The sequence below is a fragment of the Channa argus genome, chromosome 15, assembly GCF_033026475.1.
Source record: "Channa argus isolate prfri chromosome 15, Channa argus male v1.0, whole genome shotgun sequence".
Taxonomy (NCBI): domain Eukaryota; kingdom Metazoa; phylum Chordata; class Actinopteri; order Anabantiformes; family Channidae; genus Channa; species Channa argus.
This window is the reverse complement of record NC_090211.1, coordinates 18,166,726-18,194,392: the sequence shown is the minus strand read 5'-3', so window position 1 is coordinate 18,194,392 and position 27,667 is coordinate 18,166,726. Positions and strand designations below refer to the sequence as shown.

Sequence of the window (27,667 nt, the reverse complement as noted above, 5' to 3'; positions counted from 1 at the left end):
TTCTCCATACATTTTCCCTTTTGACCTACGAATGAATGTAAAAATAAAAGTCTTTGCATATGTGTTGCTGTAAATTTAACTAAAACAGGGTTTTAGTTTCGGTCAGCAGTCATGGTGATGCTACGTGTAGCGACTGTAGCAAACATAACGCTGTCACCTAGCATTTAGACACACACACGTTTGTAAGGCGGGAGTCGGGTCAACACAGCAAAAGACTTTTCCACATTGTAAACAGTCATATGTCGTAAATTCATTGAATGAATGTCATGTGACAAAGCAGTGAGTTTAAGCAAAATGCAGCATGTGCATGTGTATTACTTTAAGACCAGGAGCGACATGCACTTCTACCTTTGGTTCCAGATGCGACGTGTTCACAGATCAGATGATGTATCTTTTCGAGTATCGTGCAGCTTGATTGACGGAGTACACTTCCACATTATTTCGGTTCCACTTTTTTCTTACCATGTCTCTAATGTATTCATTTCTGTCCTTTTTATTGGTTCATAGATTTAATAAACACTAGGGCAAGAGCTGTAATTGGAAGTTAAAGCCTCTTCTATCTGTGTTTATTTAGCATTTGCATCAAAGCCTGATGTCTATGTGCCTAAAACCAATCAACTGCCATGTTTGCACAGTTGTAATCCAGCGGGTTTGACCAGCCCATTCTCATTCTCGAGGCATCAAAAATGGCCGCATTGTTCAGTCCCTTTGTCTCAAAAAGTCTCATAGTTACTATATTAAGGATGTTACATCTGCGCCATTGTCACTGTTTGTAGAGTTTTGGTAAGCTTCATTCCTCTGTTTTCCAGAGCAGACCTCCACCTCTCTAGATTGTCCTCCACCTGCTCCCTGCTCTCACTACAAATAACAATGTCATCTGCAAACATCATAGTCCACGGAGATTCCTGTCTAACCTCATCTGTCAGCCTGTCCATCACCAGAGCAAACAAGAAGGGGCTCAGAGCTGATCCTTGATGTAGACCCACCTCCACCTTGAACTCCTCTGTCACACCTACAGCACCTCACCACGGTCTTACACCTCTCATACATGTCCTGCACCACTCTAACATACTTCTCTGCCACTCCAGACGTCCTCATACAATACCACAGCTCCTCTCTCGGCACCCTGTCATACGCTTTCTCTAAATCTATGAAGACTATTTCCCACAACTTCATTATATGGCTCATCAGCTTTATTCCTCTGTAGTTGCCACAGCTCAGCACATCTCCCTTGTTCTTAAAAATGGGCACCAGTACACTTCTCCTCCAGTCCTCAGCATCCTCTCACTCTCCAAGATCTTGTTAAACAAACTAGTCAGAAAACTCTACTGCCACCTCTCTTAGACACTTCCAGACCTCCAAATGTATGTCATCAGGACCAACTTGCTTTTCACTCTTCATCCTCTTCAACGTCCTCCTCACTTCACTCCTATTAATCTTTGCTACTTCCTGCTCCACACCAGTCACCTCTTCTCCTCTTCGTTCTCTTTTCATTTTTTGAAAGTTCTCCTTCTGTCTTCCCATCACACTCCTGGCACGTGCTTATCTTTAATCGCCCTAACCTGCTGCACACCCCCAACACCCCCAACCTGCACGATACTCGAAAACAATCACATCATCTGAACTGTGAACACGTCGCATCTGGAACCAAAGGTAGAAGTGCATGTCGCTCCTGGTCTTAAAGTAATACACATGCACATGCTGCATTTTGATTAAATTCACTGCTTTGTCACATGACATTCATTCAATGAATTTACACCCCCAACCTCCTCATCTCTAGCCCCAGCTCTTTGTTTGACCTTTGCCACCTCTACCTTCACCTTAGGCTGCATCTCCCTGTACTCCTGACTACTCTCTTCACACATCACCATCCTGTGTTGTCTGGCTACACTCTCCCCTACCAATACTTTAGTCATTGATCTCTTTAAGATTACGTCTACACAAGATGTCGTCCACCTGAGTGCTTCTACCTCCGCTCTTGTCACCCTATTCTCCTGCCTCTTCTGGAAGAAAGTGTTCACTACAGCCATTTCCAACCTCTTTGCAAAGTCTACCACCATCTGTCCTTCTGTGTTCCTGTCCTGAAGACCAAATCTGCCCATTACATTCTCATCACCTCTGTTCCCTTCACCTACATGCCCACTGAAATCTACACCAATCACCACTCTCTCACCTCTGGGGATGCTCTGCATCACTTCATCTAACTCACTCCAGAATTTCTCCTTCTCTTCTAACTCACATCCTACCTGTGGGGCATAACCACTAACAACATTTAACATCAAACCATCAATTTTCAGCTTCAGACTCATCAACCTGTCTGATACTCTATTCCCCTCTAGAACATTCATCACTAACTCCTGTTTCAGTATAACTCCTACTCCATTTCTCTTCCTATCTGACTCATGGTAAAACAACTTGAACTCTGCTTCTAAGCTTCTAGCCTTGCTGCCTTTCCACCTGGTCTCCCGGACACACAGTATGTCCACCTTCCTTTTCTGCATCATGTCAACCAACTCTCTAGCCTTCCCTGTCATAGTCCCAACATTCAAAGTCCCTACTGTCAGTCCTACATTCTTAGCTTTCCTCTTCTCTCTCTGCCTACGAACACACCTTCCTCCTCTCCTTCTTCGACCAACAGTAGCCCAATTTCCACCGGTACCCTGTAGTTCAACAGCACCGGTTGCGGCATGTGTTTTACGTCCGATGCCTTTCCTGACACAACCTTCTGCATTTATCCAGACTTGGGACTGGCACAAGACGACACTGGCTTGTGTCCCCTTGCGGTTGCATTTTTTTAATGTTTTTATGCATAATATAATTATTTATGTTAGGAATCTTTAGCCTTCTGCGTATACACGTAGTACGCAGTGTTAATTTTCAGTGGTGACCAAGATGTTCTATTAAAATTCTAACTTCATTACTTCATTGTGATCCTGAGGGAACAAACCTTTTCTTGACTTTTCGGTTTTCCTTTTTGTTGCAAAAATGTCAAACATGGTGGTCATGAGACGGCAAAAACAAGGGGGCAATAAATGTTAAGAACAGACTGGATCGGTAAAGAAAATGTCTGCTGCACTCAGCGAGCCTTTCCCTTTTCCACCTTTTGACTTTTACGTTTTCGACTCCAGAGGAAGACGGAACTTTAACAAAAGGCAAAGACGGTGAGGGTAGGGGGGGAAGGAGAAAGGGAGGAGAGGAGGAGGAGGAGGAGGAGGCAGAGGAGGAGGAACTCATTAGTGAAAGAGTTTAAGTGGAATGATGAGAAGAAGCTGGAGGGGGGAGGACAGAATGAGATAAGACAGGATTTATAGTGGGAGAGAGAGAGTGAGAAAGAAGTAGGGAGGGATTTTGGAAAAGAAGTGTCACTTTAAACATTCTGCACTAGGAAGAGATATGAGTATCATCCAAACCTTAATCCTGGTCTATAATTAGTGTTCAAGGTTTGTGCAGATGAAAACTGCCCCTAGTAAAGTTTGTATGTTTGTGTAGCTTTAAGTATATTTCTACATAAATAGGAATCTGTCACGACATTTTCGACTAGAAGTTAATAAAAAAATGATTCCATGGACGAAAACAATTTCAGTTTTATATTAACTAATGCTTTTCCAACCTTAAACCTTTCAGTTTTTGATTAGGATTGTTTTTCTCGGTTGTCAAGTTAGATATATATTTCTTTGGCATTATGCTCCCATAGCAGATTTCTATGTGAGGAAAGTTCACGGAAGCTTATTTAGCAGTGAGGAGTCAGCCATTTTGTTTTCTACCCAGCTCCTTGACTTTCCTGTGAGGGTTTGAATGTCGTACTGTGGTAGTAAATAAGTCCAACGATGTCCTGAGCCTGTACCTACATTTTAGATTATGCTCTGTCTCTCTCTCTCTCTCTCTCTCTCAACATCTCTCAACACACACACACACACACTGTGAGACACATACACACCTGGGTCCCTGGTGGGTCTGCTGCTCAAAGACTTCCTGAAGTACCAAGTGATTGTCATCCCATGGGGCTTTGCAAGCAGAGTGATGTGATTTTCTCAGCAACGCACACACACACACACACACACACATTTTCATGTACAAAAAAAAACACACAGATGGACAGATAGGATGAAAGGAACTCTATCATGCTTCTTGCAGTCAAGCGTGAGTGTGTGTGTGTGTGTGTCTGGAGATTTAGAGCTGCATGCTGTCACAGTAGAATCATTCATGATTCTTTTAATGTTATTATGTTTCATGGCATGTTAACTGTGTTTATGTATCCCTGTGTGTGTTTAAAAGCATCTCGCCATGCTTCTAAGTGTACACATGCCACACACACTCCTAGTGTACCTTTCTTATCCATGAGCCATAAGCCTGTGGTTTGACTTTAATGTTTAATCTGAAAGACACCTCCATTCTCAGAAAAACATCAGCGTGTCTGTGATGTACTGCAATCACATCACTGCTGCTGTGTGCCTGAGGGGCTTGTTTGTCAAATACAGATGTAACTGTCATCAAAATCCCACTTTCTTGCACGCACACTGCCCTACTGCTGCTGCTGCTGTGAGCATGTTTGTCAGATTTATGTGGGGCAGTGAGCATTAATACAGTGATTACTACTGGGAAGGATGCACTACTTTACTCTCTGTCTTTCACTATGATTGAAATGCGTGTACGTTCAGTACCACCATCCTTATGACAGCATGGCATTGACACTTTTATGTCTAGTGAGCAGGCAAACTAGTAGATAATACTATTACAATTCGACAACGTGCAAGGCAACACAACACAGCACAAATTGATATTTAACAACTGAACACTTGGCCCATCATTGTTAATTCATTGATTTTTTTATTGGTACTTAATTCTTGGCCTGCTCTGACATTTTCAACCTAAAAGCTGAGAAATGATAAGCTTGTAAAAGTAGAGTTCGTGGCAGAAGTGCTTTATTAGTTTGTACTTAATTGCACAGGTGGTCATAACGTTGTGGCTTTTTTTTGTCACGTTGATTTGTTTACTCCTCAATAACATGCTTACATAAATTGGTGCGGATGTTTAAAAATTTGATGTAGCACAAACAACTTCTGAGTTATGGATGTATCATCCCCAGTCTCCCATAGTAATAATGTTTTGTTGAGTGTAGTGAAAACATTCACTATTTCATGTTGTGTATCACTGTTGGCCTTCACTATGGGATTAAAAATTTAAATATATAAGTTGGGATTGAACAATTTCAGTGTATTCTACCCTTTTAATACTGTATAGAATAACAGAATTAACAAGTAAACAAATATATTATGGGACATTATTAAAAGTCCCATAATAAGCTCCAGCATCATGTTAATACTGATGATGTGACATAAGAGAAACATAAGATTGCACCTTTACCTTGTTGGACCTAAGTGGAGACAGAGACAGAGACAGAGACAGAGACAGAGACAGAGGCAGAGAGAGAGAGAGAGAGAGAGAGCTGGAGGGAAAGAGAGAGTGACCTTTTGTAGTTAGAAAGTACACACACACACACACACACACACACACACATCCCCAGAGACACACACACAGTTCCCAACCAGGGCGATTGTCAGTATCCCACCATAATAATGTTGAGCTGTTGGCCAAATACTTATCGATTGCCATTGAAACTCTACTGGACCTGATAACACACACACCCACACACAGAGGGAGCAACTTCACTGCAGTAGAGAAGGACACTGAGGGACTCGGGTATGGGGACTTAGGAGACTAAGAAATAGAAAGGTTTGTGAAGAAAAAAAAACAACGGTTCACTTTCTTATGCTAAAGTAATTGGAAGGCATAGACTTTTAAATGACTAATTCATAACTTGGGCACTTTTTAATTATTGTACAATAAGCCAGGTATACAGGAGTGTTCAAAATAATTAGTTTGCAAAAGTATTTAAGGACAAATAAAACGCCGATAGTTGTTATCTATTGTGACATTTATTTGGAGCAGTAGTTATAAATTATCTTATAGGAAAAAGGAAAAAGAGAGAGAGAGAGAGAGAATAGCTGTAGATCCGTACATCCTCTCCACATGACTTAAAAGGCAATTTGTATGTGTTTCACGATGCATTTAAATGGTTGTCACTGTCTGATGCATGTAACTTATTGTCTTCGTATAAATAATGACAAACACAGGAGCAGGAAGTGAGCAAAAGCTGCAAAGAATTAACACCATAATTGTTGATGCTGGTGAAAAATGAGGACGTTTAGTTGCAAAATGACTCTCTCCAATCTGCCCCGGTCTTTTGCACACACTTAGATACTTATTCCAATGGTTACAGTCCTACAGAAGCTGTGCATGTGCAAAGCTGCTTGATAGCAGAGTGATGAGGGGGAACTGGTTTTTTATAGTGGAGGGAGTGAGAGAAGAAACTGTGGTGTCAAGACCAGCACATCAGCATCTGCTCTCACTCTTTCTTATGTAAAGTCCTGCTGGTTCGTATAGAAACTCACATAGTTGACTGAATAAACAAGACAACTACAAGGCTGCTCCTGTTGTGATTCATCTGGAAATGGACGAACCTAAACGTCACTACTGTAGTGTTTTCTGCTTTACAAGATGAAAAAACAAATATCAGTGCCTTTTGCTTTGAGTCTAGGTGTGTGTGTGTGTGTGTGGTTTGCAGCTGTTTGTACCAGTGGGGTTGTTGTACAGTCATCAGTGTATCCTTTATCGATTGTTGGCAGGCATTTCTGGGCATCGGCAACTCTTCTGTCCTTCCTCTCTTTTCTCTCTGCTCATGTGTTTGCTCAGTTGTTTGTCGGGGTGTGTGTGTGGTGTTTCCGAAATTGAGGACCAAATGCTTCCTCAGCAGTTTTCTGGCCAACAGCTGCTACTTTTGGGGGAAAAAATACATATGTAAAAGAAAGAAGTGACAGAAAAGTTGAGAGAAGAGCGGCTGACTCTGACAGCTTTTTGAAATCACATGTTTACTTTCGCCTTACAAGGGCCTTGAACGGCCATATTAATTACATCAACACCGCAAAACCTCAAAGTGCAAAGGTCAAGGTTGGCGGTGGACGTTTGTTATACACAAAGCACATATCATCCACACTGGATCCTCATCTGTTCATTATCTCTTTCTTTTAACCAAGACAGTTTTTCCCTAATCCGAAGGTTTTATGTTTCTATTTAGGTAGACTTAAGTTTTGCACTTCATATATCACCATTAAATGAAGTGGACTTTATAGTTCTTTCATTCACATTGCTCAAAACTACCATGAGTATTTTCAGCTAAATACTTTAGTTGTTGGTGTTTAGTATCTGCATTATTATCATATTATGTGTTTTTGATGTGCTGTTACCAGCTATTACATAGATTTTACACTTATAATACTTTCTTATTTCTAAACTATCACCACTGTATTACCATACTATAACTCAGTGGCAAAATATAGTCACTTTGGATGGCATTGGCCATGGCCCACTAAGTCATGGTTGCTAATTAATGGAAGGTTAAAGAGAAAAGGGATGAATGAGATAGGGGAGGCGAGACGGGAGAGAGAGGCATGGTAAAGAGAGGGAGAAGCTTAGTAAAAGCTGTTCCCATCCTTTCATAGGAGGATGTGATGCTAGGTGATAGTCTAATAGGATACAGGGTGGACAGAAAAAGAGATCATCTCTCTCTCCCTGGGAGCATTCCAGTCAGCCGCCGGGTACCCAAGCAGAGCTCGTCACATAAAACCTCTGGTTAAGTCTTTTCCATCTGCAGGGAATGCTCTTGTTCCCTGCCAAGCTACCTGACTGAGGGACAGCGAGAGTATGACCAGGTTGGGATATAAAAGAGAGTATACATCAATCTGCAGCTTTAGAGTAGATGTCCATGTATGCAGGACACAAAAAATGATGAAAGGTACAGTTTTAAATGAAAGAAAAAAGAATGACTGAAACGTCTCAGTTCACCATAAAAAAAATAAAAGTAATCCAGAGATAAACAAACACAAGACAATGAAAAACATGAGGAAATAAATATTTAAACAAAAGAAAACGCACTAATATAATTAAATAAATAATAAATGAAATACATAATGCATATTAATTATTTAAATTAAAAGCCAAGTTAAAATGGCAGGTATACGGCAACCCACAGCTGCCCTACCATAGCACAACTGTAGATTTGTGCCACTGGATTTGAGAGGTTAATAAACTGGTAGCATGTCAAAGCAGTAGACTGGTGCAAGACCATGAAGTGCTTTAAAATCAAGTCAATACATTTTCAGAGTCTGTATAGCAACTGATGACAGTTGATGATGTAAGGATCTTAAAGCGGGTGTAGCGTATTCTGTTTTCTTGATCCCGGTCAGCAGTTAAACATTTTGGGGTGTGCATTAGTCTACTTTGTGTTGGTTAGAGAGAGCAATTGACATATTTTAGCAAACTATTTAACATTGTACAAATCAGATTTATTACATTTTGAATCGAAGATGACACCAGGGATTCTGGCTTTTTGGCATGGGGTAAGTCCTAGAGGATTTCATTTTTAAAATAGCAGCTAGATTCAATCAAATCAAATTAAAAAGAGCATCAGTTGGTCCAATGGTCTCAGGAGACACAGCCACATAAAGCTGAGTATCATCAGCATAGCTATGGAAGGTGAGGAGAGTAACAATTTCAAATTGGTCTCGGAGGAACCCCAGGAGTTATTTAGGAAGTTTCAAATCCTTTTGAATTGGTTTCCACAAAAAAATGTCCCCCAGAAATACATGATAAAACCATTTTAAAAACAATTTTGGATGAACTAATTTGTTCCTTATATTTAAAAGAAATTTGTGATAAACTGTATCACGCCAGTACTTTAATTCCAGTAGTACCAAATCTGTAGTTATCTACATTTGTCCTTATATGTCCTTTATATTTATAAAGCTGTCTCTGTACTATAATGAGCAACAAACCTGACTTAAAATGTTCACCTATCTCGTTCGTGGAAATTCTGTTAATTGTGTTTAAACAAGTTTCTCTGATATTTACAGTAGCTTAAAAAAGGGAAGATTAGATTAGAATAGAATAATGTGTCTAATGCTGCTGGGTGTGACTGAACCTGGGCTGCTTTGAAATTTGCTGACAGAAAATGTGCTGAGAAATTTGAAGTTAGATAGATAGATGGTAAGATAGCAATGAAACAAATTGAACTACATTTTGCTGAAAGTCAATATCTCACAATATCTCACAAAGCTTTACAGTAGTAGTAGGTGCTCTATAAAATATAAATAATAGTATAAAGTTTCATTGTGGTAGGGATTTGTACGGTGGATCAAAAACCAAGTGCTGCCCTTATCAGTTGTTGTGTTGGAAAACAATACATTTATTACTGACAAATTGATTTTAGATTATGAATTTATATTAACTGAACTATTGAAAGGACAAGGAAAACATGACATTTTATTGTGTTGTTTGAAACAAAGCCATTAAGCTTTGCATTTTGCAGTTTTTATGCAGTAGATGAACTTAAACCTTTATGTTGGATGTGGAGTTTATGAGAACAGACAGTAGTTATTGCTACAATGTGAGACTCCCAGCACATCACCACGTTTCCTTTTAACAATTATAAGGCCACACTTTTCTTTAACCTCAACCTTTAACATCATGTGAATAGATTTATTTTTCTTTAAATCACCCACAAAATAAGTGACATTTTGTATTGAGACTGTTTTGTGAAAAAAATAGCAAGTTTAAATTCAGGGCTTCTCATTGCAGTCAGAGTTTTGTTGAACCCTGCAGCAAGCAGCCATTAGATGAATTCTGCACTGGCTTCAACACTCAGCTCAGTGGTTGCTGATTACTACCAGCGCAATGCATCAGCCACAGCCAGTGACTCTGTTCAACTCACTGAAATGTTAAGAAGTGCCCCATGCCGTCAGACCTGACCCGTGTTTATCTCTGGAAATCATAATGAACCTTTAGTCATTCTGAAGGGATTCACATCCTCATCTTCAACTGCAGCATTCACCCTATACTCCACCTTCAAAGATCTACAGCTACTTCTGAAGATCTCAGCACAGTGAAATAAACGCACTACAGAGGGTATGTGATTAGCACAGAGCTAAAGGTGAACAGGTAGGTGACAGATAAATGAATTGGTGGCTCTTCGCTTGTCCCTTCAGGGGTTTGCCGCTGCGGCAGAACAGCATGTTTTTATGCCTTCCTGCCCCAACCCTCCCATTTTCATCCGGGTTGGGACCGGCACCAGGGCGACCCTTGGTGGTTGTGCAGGGCCGAACTTGGTGGGTTGAGATCTGAACCGATAGCCTTCTGCAACCCAATCTCAACCCCTGAGCCACCAGGCCCCCTAGCTAGGTGACAGACAAATAGTTAGGATTAATCAGTCACTGGCAGACAGGTGCTTCCTGCAGAACAAACAGGAAGTAAAAGTGCACATAACCAAGGCAGGAGAAACTGGAGCATGCCAAAACAAGAACAGTTGAAGAAGGACTGCAAAAAAATAGTATGATCAACAAATGTATTCCGTGTTGAAAACATGAGTAAGGAGAGGGAGGAGGTCGGATGGGAGAACCTTTGAGTGCAGCGCTAAGTAAGGCATCCTGCCTGTTTTCATTTGGGCTACAACTGAAGCTGCTGAACAGAGGCTGTACCAGGATGAAGACTGTACCGCAGAGGGGCAGAGGGGAATGACAGCACCAGCGAGGGTGACAAATCGGAAGGGATGAGCGTAGAGACAGACATACGTGAACTCAATAGTCAGAAATCAATTATTGGTTGTTTAACCAGCTTTTAAAACTCCACTTATGGCTGATGTCGATTTTGCTGCTCCAGGAGCAAGTTGAGGATGAGCCGTTGCTATTATCAGTTTTTATTGTGCCCTGTTTTCTGATGCAAGCCTTCCACTTTTATTAACATTGTTGGGAACTTTATAGGGGTTTTGTGGAGACAATCTATTGTAAGATTTCATTGTACCGTTAAAGTGTTAATTGGAGATTAGCATTTTATGGGGAGAGACTGGAGGAGGGCAGTCCAATGAAAAGGCACCACCGTCTGGAAAGGAGGTGAGATGCTATACTTTCATCATGAGAGAATAGAGAGGTCAAGGTTGATGTCTACAAACAGAGTGAGGTCCATTCTCATAGTGACATAATCAGACACACTGTAAACGACTAAAGACACATCTGGATAATACAGGAGCTGATTCGATCCTTGTTCAACAAAACACCATCTACTTCAACTTAAAGTTCCAACACACCATTAGTTACAAGTCTCATTGCCGTCTGTAGTGTGTTTCCAATGTGTAAGAATGTTTTCATCTTGCAGTAGTGGTCTCACTGACTGTCTAGATACACAGGTTTCTAGAAAGGTCAGTCTGCCACTGCAAGGTGTTGAGTTACTAACCTTTTATTTTCTCAGTACTGTCTGCAATCCTGCCAGCCTTACGGTCCCTTTCACGTATGGATAGCCGACTGTGTCCAAAACGCTCTTTTGATAAACTGTTATGCCGTACGTGTGTGTGCGCAGCTGGAAGTGAGATGAGAAGATTCCACATTTATCAGACAGGAAAGACAACATTGCCGTAAGCTACGATGTACTGAATCCATTTAACAGAGAGCATCATAGGCAAAGAGGAGTGTGAGATTATTAGAGTTTCTTGGGTAGACAGTCCTTCTTAAAGTAATAAATGACCTCCTTTTAAAAGCATATACATAAGAAAGCTCCATCATGATGTTAACTCGGCTGATCATGAAGTTTTAATTAAATGCCTAAAGCAACGGGTGGGTGCCTCTGACTCAGAAGTGAGCTGACTCAGATCATATTTGGGAATCTATCTTAAGCAGACATCACAGTGGGGTTCTACAGGACTCAGGTCTGGGACCTTTCTTTCCTTGGCTGTGTGTATGCCCATAGATGACACCTCAGTTCCGGCACACAGGAATTATCATACCTGCAAAACAATCTGTGAGTGCACATTTATGACTGGCTTTAAATTGGAGGAACATGAAAAAAACAAAAACAAAACAAGACACACTGCACAAAGATTTTAGGAAGCAAAATTATTTGCTGTGATTTTTCTTCGCTTGGCATGTGAGCCTCATTCAACATCCAGAGACGTGATTGCATGTGTCCTGTGATACGCTTGGCCTCCGAGCCACAAGGGAGAGTGGATGCTGGGCACACAGGCCCACATCAACACAAACGCTGAGGTGTGTGCAGTGATGCAAACATCTTCCATTTCACCTGCATTTTACTTTTACTCTCTCTCTCTGTCTTTCTCACCCCCCCCCCCCCCCCCCCCCCCCCCACACACACACACACACACAGTCTTTAAGGTATAGACCTCATGTTACAGTTTGTGATGATGACAATAATCTTCTAAGGCTTCCTCCACAAAAATATTGTCAATGCACAGTATTATACAAAATGCAGTAAATACTCCATGCGTTCGACAGAGCCTGGGCTCAAGATAACATCAGCGTTATCTCTAACAGAAACATTCATTTTGTTTTCCTTCTTGGCTTCAAATCCCAAGTATTTCTTATACTGTTGTTCAAATCAAATCATGTTTTTTATTATTATTATTATTATTGCAGTGTACTTTAATATTTTACGGTAAGGGACTGTGTACAATATTCAAAACTGTTTCCATGTTGTTGATGAATAGATACCTTTGAATAGATTATGAGAAAATCGGTCTCGGCAAGGGCACAGCCATGAAGGAGCCCCTTACCACCCCTTTCTTTTTTGTCCTTTCGGCTTATCCCCTACGTTCAGGGTCAACACAGCGGATCATTAGTCCTCATGTTGATTTGGTACAGTTTTTAAACCAGATGCCCTTCCTGGCGCAACCTTCCCCAGTTTCTACCGGGCTTGGAACCGGCACTGTGCGGCTAATGGTAATGTGGTATTTGTTTTGGAAACTGTGTCAATGCTTTTTGTTGTTTTGTGTTTTTTATTGTGTATTTTTTGTTTTTCTTTTTTTTTTTGGACTTTTACATCTTTAAGTTTTTTTAATTTTACTGTACATTATTTATTTGATTGTGCATCTTTATTCATTTTGTGTTTTTTCTTTCAAACAAGATATCTGAGCAGTAAATTTAGGAGCTCTGGCCTATGGTCTTGGATCCCTACGCCTGTTAGCCCCCTCGTAATCCATTCATGGCTTTGGCATATTGTTAGTATGCTAACAAAGGAGCTTATTGGTTTTAGGTTTTCAGGTTTTATCAGACACATCTAACATCGTTTACCAATACGTGTCTTCATCTTATACATTACAGAAGTCACTTGTTTGTCACTTTTCACATGTTGATATCCACTGATCAGCCACAACATCAGGTATACTGTCCACGTTCTCATCCCACAGCGTCAGATATTGACGCTTCCTAAAACGTCAAATTGTGCCGCCTTGTACATCCTCTGTCTTATCATATTCACGCCAAACTATTGGACGCTCCTCGAACGCCACCATTTGACGCCATGGGAACAAATGCGTCCGGTATCAGTGTCAGTATTAGACGCCATGGAAACGGCTTTATATGCACAAAGAAACTACGTAGTCTTAGGGAAAACTTCCTTCAGGGTAGCGTTACATTAAGAAACAACTACACAAAAACTAAAGGTTACGGTTAAAGATACAATGGCACACACATGCTTCCTTAATGTCATGACAATATAATATAATATAATATAAATATAATCTTGCACTGTACTCGAACCACAGTCTCCCATGGAAAAATGCTGTGTCTTGTTATGCCATACACGACCCCCATCCTCCTCCTTATGAGACGTTTTGTCTTCTTATTTTACGTCATCGATTTCAGCGTCACTTATTGAAGCGCTGGGGTTGTCTAACGAAAGCTCATTATTCATTTTAATTTGGCGGCCAAAACTTTAGAACCATCTCTTAATTTAATGCACTCCAGTACAACTCTTTTGCCACATTATCAATCTCAATAATAAAAACAGAGTAGAATTATCACCTTTCTCATTGTTTCAACCTAAAAACTGAGAAATTATAACCTTGCAAATGTGGAATTCATACCGCTGCTGTATTTAATTGTATTACATCGTGGCAGAGTGGCTCATTGGCATATTCACTATAACAGCACTAATATCAGTCTAAAATAATGGATAATTAATATATGATAAGAGTAAGAAATAAACAACATGATGCAGGCAAAAAGAAAAAGGGGAAAAGAAAATGTAAGTGAAGTAAAAATGAGGTAAGACAAGAAAGAAAAACATCAGGCCTCTGGCAGATTTATGTGTAACTCATAATGTGTATGATTTGCAAAGAAGAGCGACTGCTCATGTACCCTATCGGTTCCCCTTCCTCCCTTATTTCCTTCTTGCCAGTCTCCATTCCTCAATATTCTCCTCTGCTTTCCTAGACCCACAGTGTTTTTTTATGTGCGGCTGCGTTTATGTGTGAACGTTCATTATGTCACTGCGGTCTGCAGGGGTGTGATGAGAAGAGAAAAGCTCCCTAAACAAATCACAACACTTATCTCATATCTGGCCCAGCCAATCACATGCGGATCTTATCACCGACACCAACAAAATGCTCAGGGGTGAGAGGGTGGAAGTAGCAAGAATAAAGGATAGAAATTTACCACCAGAGATGCAGTGAAAGGTGAGAGAATGAACAAAAAAAATAAAAAAGAAAAGCTAGGACAAAAGAGAGAGACAATGGAAGGAGGATCAGAGGGAAGATGAACGAGAAAGAGGGTTTTGCAGGACTAAAATAGACCAAGTCAAATGAGAAAACTAACAAAGCGTATCGAGCACTAGCAGAAGTGTGTTTTAGCGTGGTTCAGTGCTGCCATTATTAGGTGATGTAGAGAATTAATGCCGTGTTAAATAAAAAGCAGCACTTGCTTCATTATTCTTGGTGTCTGGGGTCAGAGGGGTGGGATTATTTCTATGTAAGTCTGCACTTGTGTGTGTGTGTGTGCATGTATGAGGCATATGGACGATGTGTGTGACTGTGTGTGTGTGTGTGTGTGTTTTGCCATATCCTTGGCCACAACTCACTCACTCTTCAAAAGCGGATTTGAAACTTTGAGAGCTACAAAGTGGGTCAACAACTTTCCTCTCCTCTCCTCCCCTAATTCACCAAAGAGGGATTTTTTTAATTTGACTTTCAGTGGTAATCTTAGCAGCATACGTAATAGTCAAAATGTCATCTTGAAAGCTTTCACCACACTCTCAAGAACAAAACCATAAACAAAACTGCAAATCTTTTTAATTGTCTTCACACATACAAAAAAATAAAAATAAATAAATAAAATAAATATGCCATGTTGCTCCAACCTTGCTGCGCAATCGTGTTTGTGACCCAGTTGAGTCTCTTCTCCTCTGTTGGGTGAGCAGTGATCCACCAGATGCTCCTCTCTCCTCATGACTCAAGTCAGATAGTATTACTGTCCTTGGTCCTCATATGAGATACCACAGCAAGGCCACAGGAGGACGACCCTGATCCTCCAAGATGTTTGTCAGCCTCTAACCAGCGTCACCGATGACTCATTGTTGTTTTCCGTCACACATCGCTGTTAACTCTGTGACTGTTTGCACTTCCCGTGTGCTCCCTGCATTTAAGTGGCTGCATCTTCCTCTTTTCATTCTTTTTTCCCCCCGATGATACAGTACTGCATAGATCCTCTATTTATCATCACCATGCATGTCCAAGGTGACTATTGTGTGGTTAAACATATTTTCACTTAATATATCCAGACTTAATATGTCCAGTGACAAATGTATCTCACACAATAATGTGATTATTTCTTAAAAGTATGAAAACATTAAATTCAAACCAGGGCCCAACAAAAGCCTTCAACTCTTATAGTGTTGTCTGTCAAACATCAGATAAGACATAACTTCATAATTTCCCAGAGCCAAAAGCAACATTTTAAATTAAATTATCTCCTTTTGTGCCACAGTTTGAAACCCGAACTGTGAGTTTGCTGTTACATAAATAAAAGCAGCAGATGTTTATGTTATGAAAAGTTCAAACTCGCTAATGTACAATGACTTGTACAATTATCTAAATAAGCTGATGAATCAACTGATTATGTCCAGTAAAATGAAACGCATAAAGTATTTTTGCCACTGGTGCAAACTGGTGTAACTGAATGCAAATAAAAATATTGTGTCTCATCCCAAAGCTTTCTAGAGGTTCTCAGACTTTCTCTGGACTGTCTCTAAATGTCCCTCTATGAGTGCTGCCAGACCCTAAAGGGAACTCCGTCCTTTGCCCACGTGGCAACAAAATACATAGTTATGCCCACTTGCGTGTATGGCCCAGGTTAAGCTAGCGACACTTTTAAAGACTGGACATTTGACAATTAAACAGTGCTTCCACCAAGAGATTTCTAGGCTTTGACAGTATGGAAGGACAACCAGCAAAAACACGGTGGCAACCAGAAGTCGTTGGGTTTTCACACCATCGGCTTCAGCTGGTGCAAAAGTGCTACGTTAGAGACAAGTGTCTCTTCATTTGCTTCCTTTTTGCATTATAGATTTTAAGGCGTCATTGCTTCTTAATAGGTTAAACACTCATTCCTGGGCATTTAAAGTAGGTTATCGGTCCAGATGTTCTTGATTGTTCCAAGGTCTGGATTGAAACTCAAAGGGGACACTGTCTTCAGGCTAATGTCTCCAAATTTACAAATCGCTTTACCCCTCTACAGCTAAATCAGTTGTTTTCTGGGTCTCTTCATGCTTGAAATTCCGTTTTTTTTTTTTTTTCCCTGGATGAAATAATGTGACTGACTGCCACTCCGACTTCATGTTCCAATGCATGTGAGAGAGAAAAGAAAGCACAAAAAGTGGAGGCGAATAATCAGGATTCACTGAGTGTGTGAAATTACTGATTCAATAGGGTGATTAGCCAATTACACAGCCTGTCCTGTCAGCCATGTCCTCTGATACTGTTTGACTGTGCTGAATCAGCCATCGACTAAAGTCCCAAGCTATGAGCGATGCTCGGCGACGGACCCCAGACAGATAAAACAGCTGTGTTTTATCCAGCAAGATCATTTATTCGATTATTGCTTTACACTCACACACACACACACACTGTATGAGCTGAAATATAGTTAAACGGCTTTTTATTCTCTTTCCTCCCACTTCTTTCTCTCATTCAAACCATGCATCCACACCTTCCCTGCTGTTCCCTCCATCACTCCACTTTTTTTAAATTTTTTTTTTAATCACTCTTAGAAATGTAAGTGACCCATCTGTGATGGCAAAAGGTACATTAGGCATTAGGGAGTTCCCCTCCGGCCCTGCGCGTGCATAAGAATGTGTGTGTGCGTGTAAAACTGTGCGTCTGTGCATGTTGTTAACAGATATCGCCTGATGGACTCCTTCCAGGGGTGCTATCCATCTGCTTGGCCAATGAAATGCAGCCAATTACTTTGCAGGCCTTGCTGGCAGCCAATCAAATGGAAATGGGAGAGCTTAGAGATGACGATGGGGTTTGGAGCATAGCACTTATATCACATTTTGTTAATGTAAACTTTGTGCACGGGCACATTTATCCATATAAGAGGAGTGCTCTCTCAATCTTTCTCTCGCCTGGTTCCTTCTTGTAAAAGTAATGATGAATGCATGAGGGTGCTGCAGTGAGTGCAGAATGGAGAGAGAGAGAGAGAGAGAGAGAGAGAGAGAGAGACCCGCTAATGCAACAATTCTCTAAACTGTGAGCTTCGTTAGAGCCAGGTTTGCCAAACTCTTACTGACTCCAACTCTTACTGTGACACACAGACAGCACATAATCACAGCAAATAATCACATTCCTCAGCGTGAATAACTACTTGTGTAATACAGACGTCCAAGTACAGTAAACCCTCCCTTCTGCCTTCCCTCAAATTTTCCTCGCCCTCCTTTCTCTTCTCTTTTCCCCGCCCTTACTTTCTGACATTGCTCCTTGCCTTCTCCTCATCTGTCTTCCTGCCACACATTTCATTCATTCATTTATCCATCCCCCCCCCCTGCCTGTCATCCTTTTCAAAGTAGGTCTCTTAGTGTCAAAGTCTGTGTGTCAGTGGCGGCGGTGATGAATCACTGATACTGCCAGTGCAGTTAGTGATGACCATACCAGCTGACCGATGCATCTCTGTGGGGGGAACTATCAGCACATTATACAGCATTGATTTGCCCTAATGCAGTTGTATGTCGGCGTATAAGCAGGGGGGTAATATGATGGGGGGATGCATGCCTGTTGTGCTCGGTCTAAGGTTTAGTGTATAAAATGAGCCACATAGGCCCCATTCAGCCTTGCAACGTGCGTTACACTGACCTATACAAATGTTTTAAAAATTGTATTGTTACTTGTTAACCCCCAAGTCCTTAGCCGAACTATTATTTAAACATGTATTTATAAGAGTATTTATTTATAAGTAGTCATTGTTATTCGAAACATCTGTATAAAATGGGGACAGGCACCCTAACCCTCTCTTTGCTTCTCATTGAGGGTGGGACACAGAGTGGGAACACAAAGCCCTCAAACAGAAGACAGACAACTGGGGTGTCTTCTATTTATTCTCTTCAATGCCCTGTTCTATCCTCACTCACGGTGAGCGGAAGACGCTGGAAGCGTAACAACCTGAAAACTCATCCGAGTGAACAACGTGGATAATTTCAATACTATTTTGCTACGAATTAAAAATGCTTTTTCAACTAGAGGGTCTTCCTGCACAGAAATATTAAGCTTACAAAGGAAAATAAATCCCCCATTCAAAACAATTACAAAGAGCCTCCCTATGGGCTGCTTTAAACCACCCTGTCTGATCAGGGCTCTAATCAGAAATTTAATCAAATCAATTTTTAGTTTTAATTTACAAGAAAAAAAAAAAAGGTTTTTGCAGGTAATGTCAATGGAGTGAGAAAAATACATCATAAGCTATTAAAGCACTGGTTATTGGTAGCGATTTTTAAAGCTTAAGCAAATATTTTATAGACATGATGAGACGTTAAAAGATGTTTGGATTGGTTTATTTCCTTTTATTCTGAGAGTAAGATGAGGAGACTTGTACCAATCTTTTCTGTTAATAATTCAGTAGTTCAGACTGCACCTGCTTGGCTTGTTGTTAGTCTTCTGTTTTTACACTCGTTCTGGGATCTAGGATATAACATAAGCTTTAGAGGTGATGGTAGGTTGCATTTTATTATATTTGAAGAGAGCCCTGGTGGCTGTTTTTTTTTTTCTTTCTGTCTTTGTGCTGCGTTAACGTTATCATCTCCTGGCTTCAGTTTCGTATTGACACATACTGTTGGATGATTTCACATTATTTACTATGAAGTTAACAATAGCCTCTTACCATGTGAGCAAAACCCACTGAAGTGAGTCACGTTCTGCAGAATTTGCTCAGTTGCTGCAATAATGTGCCAGCTGTAGCAGCATGACGAAGGCGGCCAATGCAGAACTAACCTAAAGTGCACACGAAATGTTTGTAATATGGTTTGTAAAAAACATCACTACTATGACAGAGCTAATTCAGCGGCTAGTGAAGTATGGGAGGAAAAAGTGAGTTTTATATTGGAACAAGTGTTCAGCCTTTATTCAAGCAATCCATATATTTGCAGTGGTGTTGACTTGGATAAACTAATTTACCCTCAATTGTTGTCTTATTTTTCTTCATTTAATGTTCTTTTATTGTTCTTCCTGACTTTGCTTTCTTTCTTTTTTCCTCCCCGTGCCAGCTGAAAGATCGACCTCAGTCTCACTGCTGTGTAGAACTTTCAGCTAATGCATAATGTTTTTGGTGACAATGTGGCATTAAGATAAAAATATATATAACATCGGGTGCTCATGGGGGTTCAGAACATTGGGTTGGGATTTAGAAGGCATCCGAGTTATTATCCAAGTCCCACCCCTCCAGGTGTGGCCCCACCCAGCCACCGGGGGCAACTTTGGTGCCGGTCCCGAGCCCGGATCAAAATGCGAGTGTTGCCACAGGAAGGGCATCCGGTGTAACCTGGAACCTGTTCCGCTGTAGCGACCCCTGAAGGGTCAGGCCCAAAGTTGTAGCTCTTTTGCTCATGCTTGCTCGTGTCAGCTTAGCCTCTGCCTATGGAGCTGCTTTGCAACTCCATCAATGTGTCCAGGTCCAAGTGCTTTCTTTCTGTGTGCATAAACCCGCTGTTTAAGGCCTTAGAGTTCCTTGTTTTTCTTGGACGGTGGATTTTCTACCTTTTTTGTGTGAGCTGAGGTTAATACGAGGTTGTTTGAAATGAACTAGGCAAGATAAAAACATGCATGCAAATACACAAAATTCACACAAAACGTATAAATCCTCTTAACTGCAAGGAGAGAATGCACATGTGTGTGCATGAGCATATTTATTCGCGTGTGGGGCTAATTTGCGACTTATTATTTTTTCTTTTTGTGTGTGTTTGCATGTGAACAATGTATCCCTCATCATTAATAGTCCCTTAGATTACGTAAGTGAGTTCATCTTTCTACATCATGTTGCACTGAGCTCTCATCCTAAACACTTGAATCATTTAAAAGCCTTTAAAGCAGCTGCACCCTGCGTGTCCAAATACATGATTATTCGCTTTAGTACTTTAAAAAGAAAATGCAATTTAACAAGCGATTCCTTCAAAAAGGTTTCTTGTTAAAATATTACACGTATTGCTAACAAAGTAATTCAAAGTCTTGTTTTATTGTAATTAGCACCTTCACCGATCGAGTAGGATTTTTCTCTCTCTCTTTTCTGTTCAAATTCATTCAAAAGCCTGAAAAAAAAAAAAAAAGAGGTGGGATAGAAGAAGACACTATAGGAAAGCAGGAAAATGATAACTGAACGATACAAAACAAGGAAGGAAAGACGGACAGGAAAACAGACTGAAGGGTGAAAATGGAAGAAGGCAAGAAAAGGATGAAATTGATAGTTAGGACAGTTAAGTTGGAGAGGAAACATAATGATGGTTATAGGTGATGACGATGGTGATATTGACAGTGGTGGCAATTTTCCTAATAATGTCTCTATTAGTACGGTGGAGGCTGTAATGATGATACCAACAGTTTCTGTACATGGGACAGTTGTGAAATGCACAATATGTCAGTCTAGTGAAGGCAGCTATAATAATGCAATGATAAATAACCAACAGTGGTGGTGGAGGAGGAGAAGAGTAACCGGATCACCAAGGACGGCAGGGCTTAAAGACAAAGTACCGGGGTCTTCGTCACCTTTTTGTGACCTCTTAATAAATTTACTTGGTCAGCAGTTGCACATGTTTACGTGTATTAAATTTGCAGGAAGCCAAAATCAAAATTATGTTCTAAAACCCCCATAGGTGCCCCGACCCCTAGCCCATTAATTGATATTATGTATTTTGGGAAATCGCATCGATTTCAGCATTTAGGGAAGTTATTTGCTTGTTTACTGTTATTATTGTGATTTGGGGGTCAATTGTAAAGTTATGTTGTTATCACTAACAACTACTCCTGCTTCGGTTTAAGGTTAGGTGCTGGAGGATTGAAGAAGAATCCTGGCCTTGTTAGAAAAAGGAAGGGGGTGGGAGGGAGAGGGCAAGATGGATAGAGGGAGACGAGAAAAGCCAGGGCCCCTGGACAGAGAGTCAACGCAAAAACAGTAAGACAGAAAGGAAGATATTGGACTTATTAGAAAAGTGAGTGAACGGAAGAAGAGGGAAAAACAGAGCAACAAAGATAGAGACGGAGAGAGCGAGAGAGAGAGAGAGAGAGAGATGATGTTATTTTGTCAGTGTTTCCCTGTGGGGGCTCGACTGCTTGTTAAAAAGTCCTGACAGAGGAACCACAGTAATAGCACACACACACACACACACACACACATACACACACACAGAGACAGACACACTGCTCCTGTGTGATAAACTTTGAATAGGTCTCTCCCTCCCTCTGAGTGTGTTATCTAAAATGGATTGCATTCGTGCCAAAATTACCATTCTGTGACGCCAAACAGCCTTGTTTAACAATCTGTGTGTGTGAGAGTGTGTGTGTGTGTGATTGTGTGTACTGTATGCACGGTATGCATGCACGTGTATAATTGCAGTTGAAAGCTACTGTTTCCATATAATTATTATCTAACAAAAAGAACGGATATGTGCTCCATCAGTGTTCACACCAGCACTAATTCTCCACAAACATACACACACACACATTTGCAGTTCCACCAGAGCTTATTGTTTTAAAACACTTTAATCTAGTAAAGGCTGAATAAGCTTCCACAGTTTCATAAGACTCTGACAGAGTCATTTGCAGAGGAATACAGTAAACACCCATAATGTGGTGTAAGTAAAAGACACTCATGTTTTTAGTGCAATGGTCCTAATAAGACGAGAGAGAAAAACAGAAGCAGAGATGTTTTTTTGTTTTTTTTTGCAGAATTTAGTACGTGTTTCTGTGCAGGCCTATGGATTTGGTTAATACACACCGTGTTAGATCCCATTGTCAATCACTTTTATATTTGGTTTTCTGTTCATAAATGGATGCTGCAGAACCACATTTGTTAGCGGTTGAAGGCTTAAGTCAAACATTCCTTCCCACTTCCTGAAGTAGATGATTCAGCACCATGGACAGGGCCTTGCTGCTCCACAGTAATAGTTGGAACCTTTTTCTCATTAGTTACTATGACTCCTCTCTGATTATCTACATCTCTTTGTCTGGCTCTGACAGTGGATATTAAAACGTGATCAGCGCTTGTTGGAAAAAAAAACATGCGGCCTTCTTGCCAATAGTGGGCCTTCTTTTAATATAGGTGATAAAATCACTTCATCCCGCTGAAGTTGTCAGTTTGATGATGTCTTGCTGATTTGGCAGACATGCAGTATACGCAGGGGGATAATGTGAATATGGCTCACGTCATTAAATATACATTCAGCTCCAAAAGCAGCACTTAATTCAGCTAAGTTAATTTTATCATTTGGCTTCTTTGTCCTCAAAAATACACCGTGAGATCAGATGCTCTTTTACTTTATATTTATTGGCTCTGCTTAGCACTGTTCTATCTAATATTGTATTCCAGCTTTTAAAGGAATTTCCTACCCAGAAATCAGTTAGCATTTCTTCAATTCCGGTACCGTCATCTCTCGCAGGTCTTTGATTTAGTTTTTTGGTTAAATGCCTTGGATGTATGTGTTTAACAAAAGGTCGAGATTTTTTCGTCTTATTCTAGGACATAAAATTCATCACTAAGTGTCTGAATAATATTACAACTGTTTCCGTCGTCATGCCGAACAGGGAGAGAAAAGGCTTCTGTGGAAGAGGGTTCTGTGCCAGATCAAATTACAAACTGGACGTTTAGTGGTGGTGGTGAAGTCATGTCACCGTGGTGTAGTTTGTTTATAGCCTAACAATAGCTTTTTACTTCTGGCAATTATGTTTGGGCTTCAAAAGAAAGAAAGTTCATGAAAGTTCATCTGTGTGTTGCTAAATAACACTTGTAAAAGTCATAAACTTCTGTTAGTCACTGAGCTTCTTTTGTCAGTGTTTTCTCAATAGTCTAGTAAGGAAATTCCGGTGACATCCCATTAATTTGACATCAAGTAAGAACACACACGCTATCAAAATACACAGGGAAATCAGCATTTAGACCAAATTCTCATGACATTTTTGCCTACAGCAATGAAAAGTAAAACATAATATTGGCCCACAATGATTCTCCATCTGGTTAAAGCAGACTCAGAGCATGTGGCGTATGTAGCTATTTTCTGTGTAATTGGCAGTCGCGCTGGATTCTGTGCGCTTCATATGACGAGTGCTGTCTCTTTGGAATTTCGGTTTGTCTTCAACCAAATCTTGAGCCCTTTTGTTTTGCTGCAGCTATTTTTGTTCTTGTCCGTCTATATTTAGTAACTGGCCACCGAGGAATTTTTGTCATATCAGTGTCTCCTCCTCCACTAGACGCTGCAGCGCTGTTGAAGCCAGCAGACAACAGGCAGATAGAAGTGATGTGTGGGTTTGTGTGACGTCCCCTATATGAGAAATACGTGCAGATTTTGCCGTGCATGTTTTTATCTTGGCGAGCGTGCCCCTCACAGACAAATCGCCATTGTGTGTTTGTTTTTTTTGTTGACTTTCGTTCTTCTTTTTTGTACGTGTGTGTCATCAGAGTAGACAGTGCATGATGCTATCAGCAGCAGAGGATATGAGGACTACTATTTATAACTCTCCTCTATCTCAACTTAGGTACACTGTCCGGTGCCACAGGGCAGGTGTGTGTGTGTGTGTGTGTAGGTGGGTGGGTGTTTGGTTGTGCTTACGCCAATGTGATTGTGCGCATGCAACAATGTGGGTAAATAGAGAGTGGGAGACAGTGAACATATTAGACAGAACTGTGAATGGCAGTGTGTGTGTGTGTGTGTTTCTGAAGGTATGTGCACATGTATGTATGTGTATGTGTGTTTGTGTGTGTGCCCCCAGATAAAGGTGTGAGTAGAAAGCAGAGGAATGTCACACATGAAAAGGGTGGAAATGAGAGAATGTGATTGTGATTGGCTGTTTTCTGATGTCGTGGATTGTGAGTCATCACAATTAGAAATAATAATAAGCTACTTAGTTACTCCATCAGTCTTCTCTCCACCACTCTAGCCATCTTTCTTCTTTTCTATCTGCTTCGCAACCAAATCCCCTCCCCCCTCCCTTTCCACTACATTTCCAAGTTGTGTTGCACACTACAATCACATGACTTTACACATTTGATAAAAGGATATTTGACTTTACTTTACTCTTTGGCACTTCTCACAGGCTGCTGATGATGTAGTGAGTTCCTGACCTGCCTGCTGAGATCTGCGTTGACTGCTCTTGAACGCACACAGCTAAAGTGAAACCCCCCAGAGTAATGGTCTATTTTCAGACATAAAACCTACTGAATTCATTGTAAAAGGTGGCTTTGTATGTCGATCATTGAACGGTGCGTCAAATTCATTCTGCCACGTCAACGTCGATCAAACAATGCAACAAGCGGCGCTTCGCTCCTTTCCTGAACCTGGAGTCCGGAGTCTGGAGTCTTATACATTAATATACGTAATTGACCAACACCATTTTTTGTTCTCCTCTCCTTTCGAAGGCATCAGGCACTCATGCACTCGTGTGCACTAGTGCGGACCATTTGCTGTGTTTACCTGCATTAAATGAGGTGCACATAACAAAAGGATGCCACAACATAATATGTTCTATGAGACAGAGCCAAAATTCAATGAAACTGAAGAAACAAAAGTTTTATCATTAACATCAAATCCCGGAAAATCTGGTGACAGCTGTTTTATCGACAGGTGGCAGGTGTAAATGTCAAAACTTAAACACAATTAAAAAACGCAGTCTGTTATTTCATATACGGCTCTGCACACAGTTACATGTTTACTATTATATGCAGTATATTTCCTGACTCCTTGAAGCATTTTTTTGCTCCCCTGCTGGTCATAGTCCTCGTATATCGCAGCAAAGTGCAGGACTGGTGTTGGAGCTGCTGTAATGAGGACAGGAAGTGACATGTCTTATAGAATGACCTCCCTTCTGCCCCACCACGCTCAAGCATTGCTGCAGTTTCTGCTCTATTACCACACACACACACACACACACGGACACACTCTGCTACACTGAGAGCCTCTGAAGAGCATTTGAGTCGAAGTATCAAGTCAGCCAGCCTCACAGATATATTAAAGGGCACTCAAGAGTCTTAAATGAGAAAATCGATGAGCACACATACTCTCACACAGACAGTGCAGTGAATGTCTATATTATTCAGAAGCAGTAATAACAAAGCTGGGTTTGTAAGGCTGTTGTCCAAAGACCACAGGGTCAGTGGTTCGATCCCCAGTCCGGGCTATATGCTGAAGTGTCTCTGGGGCAAGACACTGAACACCTAACAGCTCATCCCCCTCCCCAGCTGTGCAGTGTCGGTCCAAACCTGGTAGAAATTTGGGGAGGGTTGCTTCAGGAAGGGCATCCGGCATAAAAACTTTGCCAAATCAACACGCGGACAATGATCTGCTTTGGGGACCCTGAACTCACGGGACAAAAGACAAAAGGACAAAAAAACAAAGCTGAAAAGGAAACTTTGGGTCATGCACGTAGTAACAACATAGAATACATCCCTTCAAGACCCTCGGAAACCTGTTTTAGCCATTTGTTGGTCAATATTAGTCAACCAAACTACTATAAAATTGTGGTCACCAACAAACAATCCCCTGGGCAAGAAAGCTTTCAGAAATGTCATAGACCTATTATGTGTAACTGCTTAACAACCAATAATCAGGGATTGAAAAATGCCATTTTTAAATAAGTGGTGATGACAAAAGTAAAGCTGCATTAAAGCTCTGCTGTGCTAAAGTCTTAACTTATAGTTACTAACAGTCATATTCATGTTTCTCAAGAATTTCTTTGGAAAAGTTAAATACTTGCAATCAACATCAAGAACAATGCTCAACCTGAAGTTCGCTTTGTTTTAAAAAAGTTATTTTACTTTCCTATTACTCTGTAGACTCTACTATCCATGTTGTCTTTTCAGCGAAGTTGCTTGGTTTATTACACACCGGTCACCGGCATAATTGTTTTGCCAGAAAAATGCAATTTAATTTATTTACTCACAGTATTTGCTTAACTGCAATGGATTAATGAGGACGTTTACTGCCCAGCTGTTTGCGGTGGGCAACAAAGACGTGTGAAAGAAACAGTCTTTAGTTTGCCTCTTAAACAATGCTGGTGGCATTTCACCACACAATTAGCTTTTCCTGTTTGATCACACGCACCAACGTTTTTGTTGTTGTCAAAGTTTGTATTAGGCTGCAGGCAGTGTGTAAATGCAGTGTATGCATTTGTCTGTCAGTGTGTGTTAAGTGTGTGTAATGCATTTGTACATTTTGAGAGCAGGTGTAGTCTTACAAAGTGACGCTGGACAAAAAAAACCCTTTTCTTCATTTCTCTCACGTTTTGTTCCAGCCCACTTTTTAGTGTCTCTCTTTTTTTTGTTGTTGTTGTTTTTTTATGCTGTCAGGTTGCCGCTTCTGCTTCACACACGCTCACAGCACACACAGAGAAGACGTGCACGCACACTAACCTGCAAGTCTGTCATAATCAAGGTGCCACAGACAAGTGGTGTCAAGATAAGCCATGTGTGAACTCTATGACAGTTCAACGGAACATTCTTGAAATCCAGCACACACACACACACACACACACTTACAGTGTCATGCAAAGAACAACCAAAGAAAAAAATAACACTTTGTAACACTTTGTCAGTCTCCGTGCAAGTGCAAGATGCTTTTCCTTCCTCACTTTTTTCCTCATTTCACTTAATTTAATAGTCCACACCCTAATGAGTCATTGCAAACAAGGCGCCAAACTAACAAAACAAAAAACGAATAGGCTCGATTTGTTCACCTGCAATGACACTTGTCCGCTCAGTCCAAGTGGATGTCTAGGTTTGGCTGAATTAAGTGGCAAATGATTCTGAGTCAAGTTTAATGGAGTGGATATGAGTGATACAGAGTGAATGTAACCCTCGTTCCCCAAGAACCAGGCCCACAGAGTTCTGCAGCCTGCCTGTACTGCACCAATCCAATTTGGGCTTAATTGAATTGTTCTGAGCCTCTCATCCATATATTTCCTCCCCGAGATTATTACTCTCGATCTCTTTGGGTGTGTGTGTGTGTGTGTGTGTGTGTGTGTGTGTGTGTGTGTGTGTGTGTGCAAGAGAGATTGAGAAGAGTGTGTGTGAACTCATAATGTGCAAAAGCT

General features: G+C 40.8%; 1 protein-coding gene across 2 annotated transcripts in view; it reads left to right on the top strand.

Annotated features, from left to right (window-relative positions):
• Nucleotides 1-27,667, top strand: part of grin2aa (glutamate receptor, ionotropic, N-methyl D-aspartate 2A, a) — a 138,579-nt gene that overhangs the window by 55,024 nt on the left and 55,888 nt on the right. The gene's annotated exons all lie outside the window — the stretch shown is intronic.